Genomic DNA, 12,100 nt, shown 5'->3' with positions numbered 1-12,100 from the left:
ATGATTCTGATTGTTGTTTTCCTACGGACTAAACCCTCCGGTTTATATAGACACCGTAGGGGGCTAGGGTTACACAGACTCGGTTACAAGGGAGGAGATCTACATATCCGAATTGCCAAGCTTGCCTTCCACGCAAAGGAGAGTCCCACCCGGACACAGGAAAAAGTCTTCAATCTTGTATCTTCATACTCCAACAGTCCGGCCGAAGGATATAGTCTGGCTGTCCGAGGACCCCCTAATCCAGGACTCCCTCAGCGGTGTTGGATTCGTTGAAGCTTGGGTGTTGGATAAGTCGTATGACTTGGATGATTACTTATCATACTTGAATTCTTCTTGCACTTGACGTTTCGCCTTTGTAGCTTGATGCACTAGCTCGATGAGGTTCAAATATGGTTGGAAGTCGGATACCTTCTTGATAGGATGGTTGAGTCCATTCAAGAAACCTACCATAGTTTGCTCATCGTCTTCTGTGACATTGGCTCGTATCATGGCAATCTCCATCTCCTTGTAGTACTCTTCAACGCTCTTGGTTCCTTGCTTGAGTAGTTGGAGTTCCTTGAAGAGGTCGCGGTTGTAGGAGGTAAGCACAAAGCGTGCTCTCATGACATCCTTCATTTGCGCCCAAGTAGTGATGGGTGGTTCTCCTCTTGCCTCTCGGCCTTCGATAACTTGTTCCCACCAAATGAGGACATAGTCTTGGAACTCAAGGATTCCATTGCGATCTTCTTATCTTCTTCATAGTTGTGCAAATGAAAGATTTTGTCGACCTTCAATGCCCATGAAAGGTACTCTTCGGGATTGTTCCTTCCGTTCAACTTGGCCATGGTGAACTTGAGCTTTCCGTAGCGTTGTTATTCATTGTTTTAGGGTTGGGGATGATGACGCCCATGTTGTTGATGATTGTCAAACTCGTGTTGCTCTTGGTGAGGAGGGTTGTCAACCTCATGTTGCTCTTGTCGTGGAGGATTTCAATTGTCGTTATGCTCTTGATGAACTTGATGTTCTTGGCGAGCTTGTGGAGGAGCTTGTCGAGCTCGAGGAGGAACTTGACGATGCATGCGCGCTTGAAATCTTTGTTCTTGAATTTCTTCTCGAAGTGCTTCTTCTTGTCTCGAGCTTTTCGACCTCGGTTGGCTACGGCTAGACTTGAATCTTGGAGGGCTTGTTGCGCCGCAAGTGCTTGAGATTCACGGAGTTGTTGTTCTTGTCGTTGTGCTTCAGCATCTTGTGCAACTTGGTGTAGGCGCACGTGCTCTTCCTCTTCATGTTGGCGTTGATGTTGATGTTCTCGTGCTAGCGCAAAAGCCTCTTGGGTTTGACGTCGTCGGTGCTCTTGAGAGTCGGTGTCGCTTAGAGCATTAAGGCTTCCTTGATGATCGTTGTGCGCGGCACGGCGTAGAGTGTTCGAGGTCGGTGTACTTGAGCCGGAGAGGGTGAAGTCGGACTGTCGACTTGAGCGAGTCCTTCTTGATGAAGACGAAGTGGAAGAATAGTGGTTGAGCAACAAAGCACAAATTTCGTCCATCCTTGCGTCATTCTATTGCTTGTGATCGTCGAGCTTGTGGTCTAAGTAGTCCCTTGTACGTTGCTCCGAAAGTCGCAAGTCGGCGGCGAGGTTGTCGATGCGTTCACTCATAGCTTGTTGCTCTTGATGCAAAGCACGTTGTGCACCAAAGAGGTGACTCTTGGTGACGTAGGAGTTCATGTCGTCATCGTTCTCAATGAAGAGTGGGTTTGTAGAAGTACTCGGCCTATCCATCATTCGAAGAAAAATGTGAGTGGTAGAAAGAGAAGAACGAATACCAAATGTACCTTGACCGAATTTGAAAGTGGATCGATGATCACTCCAATGTAGGACAAGGAAATAGCAAAATTGGTACTAGCTCTTGTCGGTTTCTCACACCTACACGAGTAAAAGCTTATGGTGGAGCTTGGTGAGGATGGTGGCACAAAATTTGATGCAATTGTAAGTGAGCTTCAATAATATTGGAAAAGATTCGCAAGATGCAATGTAACAAGTAGACCAAGCATATAAGGTACACAGAAACACACACGCAAAAAGATAAGTGGGGTCATGCAACCAAGGGTGAGCCAAAATGTGGAATCCACAAAAATGCTCTTGTTGCACAACACTAGAGAGACGTTAGCACTATTGCACAATAGGCGGATACAAAGAACTTGTGCACAACCTACTTAGCAAGAATGCAACGACTTCTATCCCAAATATGTTCTATGCAAGGTGTTTGTATGATATGATCGAAGATGATCTAGTATGACAATCTTAATGTTGTATGATTCTATAGTTCTTGCTTAAAAGCTCTTTGCTTATCTTTTCTTGTTGCTTAAAAGCTTGTTTGGCTCTTGGATGTTTGAGCTCTTTTCCCATGCAATGCTTTACGAACCAAGATAGCAATTGTTTATGCGATGACAACCTTGTGACACAAGAGATGATACCAAGATATGCAACAATGATGTATGTATGCTACGGGAAGTAAGATAACTAATGTGCACAAGTCTCGTTGTCGGCAATACTCAATGGCTAGTCTCGACGGGTAAGAAACGCAAAGGAGTAAGGCTATGATGGCTATCAACGCAAAGGAGTAAGGCTATGATGGCTATCAATGTAATGGAAAGAATGATGTATCACGATACCAAGGCGAGGTTACCGTTTCTTGCGGACGGTATGGTGTCAAAATGGTGGACCAAATACCAAGATGTAGTAGAGGTGGTCATTGTTGATGACGCGTCTGTGGCGAAGATGAGCGGCGGTGATGTTGATGTTGACCCGTACCTAAATAGCCGAAACACAAGTAGGACACGGTACCGCAACTCAAATTGTCAACGCAAAATTGCACCAAAATTGTCGGAGTTGGTGTTGGTAAGCGACGGTTGTGTATGTGGTATATGGTGAGGTTATGCGGAAGTGGTGGAGGTATGCGGAAGTATATGTGGGCACCGGAACAAAATTTGGTGAAAAATGGGCGGAAAACGGGCGGTGGAGAGGAAATGGTGCTGCCAGGGGCCGGACGTCCGGGGTCGTGGCTGGATGTCCGGGCTATCGGCCCGGATGTCCGGGCTCTGGATCCGTGGGAGGATTCGAAGAGCATCGCGAGGAGAGGTCAAATCCAGGCAAAATTCAGAGAGATTTGCGAATGGAAATTGGGGAAAAGTGGATGGAAAGCTAGATCTACCTGCAACACATGAAATCCGCGGATCAAATCCAACAAAACTTCATCACACCAACAAATCCCAAAAAAAAATTGGGGGCTATTTTTGTGGGTAATTTTCGAATTAGGGACAAAATCAACAAAAACAAGGCTAGAACACAACGGGGAGGCTCCGAAATCGTGATCAACGTGGCTCTTGATACCAAGATGATGTACGGTGGAACCCTAATCAGCCGATCTTTCACGATAGGAGCGGATCCCGCGATGAACACGAAGAACACGAGGAGATAAAACACAAGTGAAGCACAATAGGAACACTCAAACTAACAAGAACAAGTTATACATGTGCTAGATCCTTGAGTACAAAGGGGAATATACATGATCCAAAGTCAACAACGGACGATACACGGTAACTGGTCTTCTCCGTGAGGAGGTCTTGAGTTCTTCCCTAAAGAGGGGTCTTGAATCCACTTGGGGGATCTTCTCCGGTGGAGGCTCGAATCTCCGAGGAGAAGGTAAGCAAGTGGATGAGCAAAGCTCTCACACAAAATATGAGCTAATCCTTTGCTAACATTAGAAAGTTGGACGAGGTGGAGTATATATAGTCTAGGGGGGTAGAAGGGGTACACGGGCCTCAGCCCTTTATTGTGCGCAGACAGGGAGGCCGGATGTCTGGGCATCGGGCCGGATGTCCGGGCGTTCGTCGAGGGCCGGATGTCTGGGCTGGTGAAGCTGGCCGTGTTGCTGTCGGGTTTGGGTGTGTCCGGATTTCCGGGCAGGAGGCGGGATATCCGGGACCTCGGGAAGGGCCGGACGTCCGGGCGTCGGGCTGGATGTCCGGGCGTTCGCGGAGGGCCGGATGTCCGGGCTGTGGAGGTCGGATGTCTGGGCTGGTGAAGCTGGCCATTTTGCTCTCGGGTTCGGGGGTGTCCGGATTTCCAGGCAGGAGGGCGGATATCCGGGACCTCGGGAAGGGCCGGATGTCCGGGGCCTATAGGCACTTGGTGGTTGAGCAGCTGTAGTGGACGACGCTCCAGGGGCCAGATGTTCGGGGTCACGGCCGGATGTCCGGGGCCTGGGAGATGTTCTTGGCTCCTTCCGTTGGTTCTCTTCATCCGTGGACTCGGGGACTTGTCCGTCTTCACATGCATCTTCGGGAGGGTCCTCTTGGTACCTAGTAATGCACAACATGTCGGACTTAGGTAGTAGCCATGTCTCATGCATAGAAAGTGGAAGTTTGGAGAGGAGTGAGTTCACCTTATCTTCGATAGCCTTGGCTCGGGCTCTTGTCATTGGTCCAAATGGTGTTGTTGGAGGTGTAGGTGCGTCCATGGGGATGATCATGGGATGCTCTGCATCATGATGGAAGGCAGATGATGAAGGTTCGGCTTGGTAGGCAACAATTCCATGCTTAATATGATGGTGGATGGGTTCCATAGTAGCGGGGAGTCAATTGGCATGACTCCATAACGGGACACCTTGGGGGAGGTGACTCATAGAAATATTCCCTCGAGTGGCAAAAATAATTACTTTTCATATAGAAATCATTGAAACTCTCTAAACCAGCCCAAAGAAAATCACAAACGATCATTTGAAGGAGTTCGAAAGAATGGTATACTCAGACTAGGATGGATGATGTGGAGTACCTTGTTGAGGACAACGCAATGGATGATTTTTTTTCTTATCATTGGAAATGGATGGGACCCATGGTACACCACTTTTTAAAATGATCCTGAACATCAATCACTAAGAGGGAAGACCATAGTAAGATGGCACAATGGCAGTGCAAGCTAGAAACAAAATGCAAATGTCGGGAATTTTTCAACCATCATATCTACATGAGATTCAGATCTGGTTGCTGACAGGACTCTTCAGACTCAGCATGTCTGAAAAGAAAATCTGCAACACAAATCAATGAGATGACGTTGCAAGATTCTCAGGAACTCAACTACGATAGCAAGCTCCAAAACATGAGCTGGTTCTGCTACACACATGTGAACACGCTGTCCCAGACAAGCATGACCACATGGTAGTCTTACAACAAAACACTACCGAGTTCTAGTGGGGAACCAATAATGAGGATGTCGAAGTCCTTGCATAAGCCATGCTTAGCTCTTAAGAAGGAACTTCTTCTCCTGAAACAAATCAATAAGTGGCTTGGTGTGCTAGGGAATACATATGAAATGAAGATGAACAGTCTACCAGAACATAGAATACTTCGCACGTATATGACTGACTTGGAATGATTCCATAGGAAAACAAACAAGCTTTCTCGGATCCACAGCGACAACTTACATCAAATGCGCGTGAGTTAGAGGAAGTCACTTCTTTCATCCAAACATATGAAGGAAATATGCCCTAGAAGCAATAATAAAGTTATTATTTATTTCCTTATATCATGATAAATGTTTATTATTCATGCTAGAATTGTATTAACCTAAAACATCATACATGTGTGAATACATAGACAAACATAGTGTCACTAGTATGCCTCTACTTGACTAGCTCGTTAATCGAAGATGGTTATGTTTCCTAACCATGAACAAAAGAGTTGTTATTTGATTAACGGGATCACATCATTAGAAGAATGATGTGATTGACATAACCCATTCCATTAGCTTAGCACCCGATCGTTCAGTATGTTGCTATTGCTTTCTTCATGACTTATACATGTTCCTATGACTATGAGATTATGCAACTCCCGTTTGCCGGAGGAACACTTTGTGTGCTACCAAACGTCACAACGTAACTGGGTGATTATAAAGGAGCTCTACAGGTGTCTCCAAAGGTACATGTTGGGTTGGCGTATTTCGAGATTAGGATTTGTCACTCCAATTGTCGGAGAGGTATCTCTAGGCCCTCTCGGCAATGCACATCACATAAGTCTTGCAAGCATTGCAACTAATGAGTTGGTTGCGAGATGATGTATTACGGAACGAGTAAAGAGACTTGCCGGTAACGAGATTGAACTAGGTATTGAGATACCGACGATCGAATCTTGGGCAAGTAACATACCGATGACAAAGGGAACAACTTATGTTGTTATGCGGTCTGACCGATAAAGATCTTCGTAGAATATGTGGGAGCCAGTATGAGCATCCAGGTTCTGCTATTGGTTATTGACCGAAGACGTGTCTCGGTCATGTCTACATTGTTCTCGAACCCATAGGGTCCGCACGCTTAAGGTTTCGATGACAGTTTCATTATGAGTTTATATGTTTCTATGTATCGAAGGAGTTCGGAGTCCCAGATGAGATCGGGGACATGACGAGGAGTCTTGAAATAGTCGAGACGTAAAGATCGATATATTGGATGACTATATTTGGACATCGGAAAGGTTCCGAGTGATTCGGGTATTTTTGGAGGTACCGGGGAGTTACGGGAATACGAGGAAGAAGCAATGAGCCTTAATAGGCCTTAGTGGGAAGGACCAGGAGGTGGCGCGCGCCCCTCCCGAGCCCAGTCCGAATTGGACAAGGGGTTTGGGGAGCGGCCCCTCTCTCCCTTCCCTCCCCTCTTCCCCCCTTTCCCCCCTTCTCCTAGTTGGACTAGGAAAGGAGGAAACCTACTCCAACTAGGAGTAGGAATCCTACTCCCCTTGCGCGCCCCTCCTAGGGCCGGCCTCCTCCCCCCTTGCTCCTTTATATACGGGGGCAGGGGGGCACCTCTAGACACACAAGTTGATCTTCAAGATCGTTCTCTTAGCCGTGTGCGGTGCCCCCCTCCACCATAGTCCTCAATAATATTGTAGTGGTGCTTAGGCGAAGCCCTCCGACAGTAGAACATCAAGATCGTCACCACGCCGTCGTGCTGACAGAACTCTTCCCCGACACTTTGCTGGATCGGAGTCCGGGGATCGTCATCGAGCTGAACGTGTGCTAGAACTCGGAGGTGCCGTAGTTTCGGTGCTTGATCGGTCGGGTCACGAAGATGTACGACTACATCAACCGCGTTGTCATAACGCTTCCGCTTTCAGTCTACGAGGGTACGTAGACAACACTCTCCCCTCTCGTTGCTATGCATCACCATGATCTTGCGTGTGCGTAGGAAATTTTTGAAATTACTACGTTCCCCAACAGTGGCATCCGAGCCTAGGTTTTATGTGTTGATGTTATTTGCACGAGTAGAACACAAGTGAGTTGTTGGTGATATAAGTCATACTGCTTACCAGCATGTCATACTTTGGTTCGGTGGTATTGTTGGATGAAGCGGCCCGGACCGACATTACGCGTACGCTTACGCGAGACTGGTTCTACTGAAGTGCTTTGCACACAGGTGGCTAGCAGGTGTCAGTTTCTCCAACTTTAGTTGAACCGAGTGTGGCTACGCCCGGTCCTTGCAAAGGTTAAAGCAGCACCAACTTGACAAACTATCGTTGTGGTTTTTGATGCGTAGGTAAGAACGGTTCTTGCTAAGCCCATAGCAGCCACGTAAAACTTGCAACAACAAAGTAGAGGACGTCTAACTTGTTTTTGCAGGGCATGTTGTGATGTGATATGGTCAAGACGTGATGAGATATAAGTTGTTGTATGAGATGATCATGTTGTTGAAGTTATCGGCAACTGGCAAAATCCTTATGGTTGTCTGTCTATTCCATAAGATGCAAGCGCCCAATAATTGCTTTACTTTATCGCTATGCGATAGCAATAGTTGCAAGAGCAATTGTTGGCGAGACGACCACGTGACGACACATTGATATAGATGAAGATGATGGAGATCATGGTGTCATGCCGGTGATGATAGAGATCATGACAGTACTTTGGAGATGGAAATCAAAGGCGCAAGATGACGATGGCCATATCATGTCACATATTCTGATTGCATATGATGTTTATCTTTTATACATCTTATCTTGCTTTGATTGACGGTAGAATTTTAAGATGATCTCTCACTAATTATCAAGGAAGTGTTCTCCCTGAGTATGCACCGTTGCGAGAGTTCTTCATGCTGAGAAACCACGTGATGATCGGGTGTGTTAGGCTCTACGTTCAAATACAACGGGTGCAAAAATAGTTGCACACGCGGAATACTCAGGTTATACTTGACGAGCCAAGCATATACAGATATGGCCTCGGAACACGGAGACCGAAAGGTCGAGCGTGAATCATATAGTAGATATGATCAACATAGTGATGTTCACCAATAAAAATACTCCATCTCACGTGATGATCGGACATGGTTTAGTTGATTTGGATCACGTGATCACTTAGAGGATTAGAGGGATGTCTATCTAAGTGGGAGTTCTTAAGTAATATGATTAATTGAACTTAAATTTATCATGAACTTAGTCCTGGTAGTATTTTGCAAATTATGTTGTAGATCAATAGCTCGCGTTGTTGCTTCCCTGTGTTTATTTTGATATGTTCTAGAGAAAATTGTGTTGAAAGATGTTAGTAGCAATGATGCGGATGGATCCGTGATCTGAGGTTTATCCTCATTGCTGCACAAAAGAATTATGTCCTTGATGCACCGCTAGGTGACAGACCTATTGCAGGAGCAGATGCAGACGTTATGAACGTTTGGCTAGCTCAATATGATGACTACTTGATAGTTTAGTGCACCATGCTTAACGGCTTAGAATCGGGACTTCAAAGACGTTTTGAACGTCATGGACCATATGAGATGTTCCAGGAGTTGAAGTTAATATTTCAAGCAAATACCCGAGTTGAGAGATATGAAGTCTCCAACAAGTTCTATAGCTAAAAGATGGAGGAGAATTGCTCAACTAGTGAGCATGTGCTCAGATTGTCTGGGTACTACAATCGCTTGAATCAAGTGGGAGTTAATCTTCCAGATAAGATAGTGATTGACAGAATTCTCTAGTCACCATCACCAAGTTAGTAGAACTTCGTGATGGACTATAGTATGCAAGGGATGATGAAAACGAATCCCGAGCTTTTCATGATGATGGAAAATCGATGAAGGTAGAAATCAAGAAAGAGCATCAAGTGTTGATGGTTGACAAGATCACTAAGTTTCAAGAAAAGGGCAAAGGGAAAAAGGGGAACTTCAAGAAGAACAGCAAGCAAGTTGCTGCTCAAGTGAAGAAGCCCAAGTCTGGTCCTAAGCCTGAGACTAAGTGCTTCTACTGCAAAGGGACTGGTCACTGGAAGCGGAACTACCCCAAGTGATTGGCGGATAAGAAGGATGGCAAAGTGAACATAAGTATATTTGATATACATGTTATTGATGTGTACTTTACTAGTGTTTATAGCAACCCCTCAGTATTTGATACTAGTTCAGTTGCTAAGATTAGTAACTCGAAACGGGAGTTGCAGAATAAACAGAGACTAGTTAAGGGTGAAGTGACGATGTGTGTTGGAAGTGGTTCCAAGATTGATATGATCATCATCGCACACTCCCTATACTTTCGGGATTAGTGTTGAACCTGAATAAGTGTTATTTGGTGTTTGCGTTGAGCATGAATATGATTTGATCATGTTTATTGTAATACGGTTATTCATTTAAGTAAGAGAATAAATTGTTGTTCTGTTTACATGAATAAAACCTTATATGGTTACACACCCAATGAAAATGGTTCATTGGATCTCGATCGTAGTGATACACATATTCATAATATTGAAACCAAAAGATGCAAGTTAATAATGATAGTTGCAACTATTTGTTGGCACTCCGTTTAGGGGTTTCATATTGGGTAAAAGCTGCATGAAAAGAAAACTCCATGCTGATGGGTTTTGGAATCACTTGAATTGTGAATCACTTGGTGCTTGCGAACCATGCATGCCTTATGGGCAAGATGACTAAAGATTCCGTTCTCCCGGAACAATGGAGCGAGCAACAGATTTGTTGAAGCATACATACTGATGTATGTGGTCCGATGAATATTAAAGCTCGCGACAAGTATCATTATTTTCTGACCTTCACAGATGATTTAAGCAGATATGAGTATATCTACTTGATGAACATCAGTAATGAAAAGTTCAAAGTATTTCAGAGTGAAGTGGAAAATCATCATAAAGTTTCTATGATCTGATCGCAGAGACGAATATTTGAGTTACGAGTTTGGTCTTCAATTAAAACAATGTGGAATAGTTTCAAAAACTCATGCCACCTGAACACCACAGCATAATGGTGTGTCCGAACGTCATAACGTACTTTATTGGATATAGTACAATCTATGATGTTTCTTACCGATTTACCAATATCGTTTTGGGATCATGCATTAGAGACAGCTGCATTCAATGTTAAAAAAGGGGCACCCATCTAAGTCCGTGAGACGACACAATCTGAACTGTGGTTTGGCAAGAAACCAAAAGTTGTCGTTTCTAAAGTTTGGGATTGTGATGCTTATATGAAAAAGTTTCATCCCTGATAAGCTCAAACCCAAACGGAGAAATATGTTTCATAGGATACCCAAAGGAGGACTTGTTGGGTACACCTTCTATCACAGATCGAAGGCAAGACATTCGTTGCTAAGAATGGATCCTTCTAGAGAAGGAGTTTCTCTTGAAAGAAGTGAGTGGGAGGAAAGTAGAACTTGATAAGGTAATTGTACTTCTCCCTTATTGGAAAGTAGTTCATCACAGAAATCTGTTCCTGTGACTACTACACCAATTAGTGAGGAAGCTAATGATGATGATCATGTAACTTCAGATCAAGTTACTACCGAATCTCGTAGGTAAACCAGAGTGAGATCCGCACCAGAGTGGTACGGTAATCTTGTTCTGGAGGTCATTTACTTGACCATGACGAACCTACGAACTATGAGGAAGCGATGATGAGCCCAGATTCCGCAAAATGGCTTGAGGCCATGAAATCTGAGATAGATCCATGTATGAGAACAAAGTATGGACTTTGGTTGACTTGCCCGATGATTCGGCAAGCCATTGAGATTAAATGGATCTTCAAGAGGAAGACGGACGCTGATAGTAGTGTTACTATCTACAAAGCTAAATTGTCGCAAAAGGTTTTCGACAAGTTCAAGGTGTTGACTACGATGAGAGTTTCTCACTCGTATCTATGCTTAAGTCTGTCCGAATCATGTTAGCAATTGCGCATTTTATGAAATCTGGCAAATGGATAAACAAAACTACATTCCTTAATGGATTTATTAAAGAAGAGTTGTATATGATGCAACCAGAAGGTTTTGTCAATCCTAAAGGTGCTAACAAAATGTGCAAGCTCCAGCGATCCATCTATGGACTGGTGCAAGCATCTCAGAGTTGGAATATACGCTTTGATGAGTTGATCAAAGCATATAGTTTTATACAGACTTGCGGTGAAGCCTGTATTTACAAGAAAGTGAGTGGGAGCACTACAACATTTCTGATAAGTATATGTGAATGACATATTGTTGATCGGAAATAATGTAGAATTATTCTGCAAAGCATAAAGGAGTGTTTGAAAAGAGTTTTTCAAAGAAAGACCTCGGTGAAGCTGCTTACATATTAAGCATCAAGATCTATAGAGATAGATCAAGACGCTTGATAAGTTTTTTCAATGAGTACATACCTTGACAATATTTTGAAGTAGTTCAAAAATGGAACAGTCAAAGAAAGAGTTCTTGGCTGTGTTACAAGGTGTGAAATTGAGTAAGACTCAAAGCCCGACCACGGCAGAAGATAGAAAGAGAATGAAAGTCATTCCCTATGCCTCAGCCATAGGTTCTATAAAGTATGCCATGCTGTGTACCAGATCTATTGTATACCCTACACTGTGTTAAGCAAGGGAGTACAATAGTGATCTAAGAGTAGATCACTGGACAGCGGTCAAAATTATCCTTAGTGGAATAAGGAAATATTTCTCGAATTATGGAGGTGACAAAAGGTTCGTCGTAAAAAGTTACGTCGATGCAAGTTTTGACACAGATCTGGATGACTCTAAGTCTCGATCTAGATACATATTGAAAGTGGGAGCAATTAGCTAGAGTAGCTCCGTGCAGAGCATTGTAGACATGAATTCGCAAAATACTT

The sequence above is a fragment of the Triticum urartu genome, chromosome 3 (genome assembly GCF_003073215.2).
Source record: "Triticum urartu cultivar G1812 chromosome 3, Tu2.1, whole genome shotgun sequence".
Classification (NCBI taxonomy): domain Eukaryota; kingdom Viridiplantae; phylum Streptophyta; class Magnoliopsida; order Poales; family Poaceae; genus Triticum; species Triticum urartu.
The sequence above is the reverse complement of the archived record's forward strand: the minus strand, read 5'-3'. Positions refer to the sequence as shown.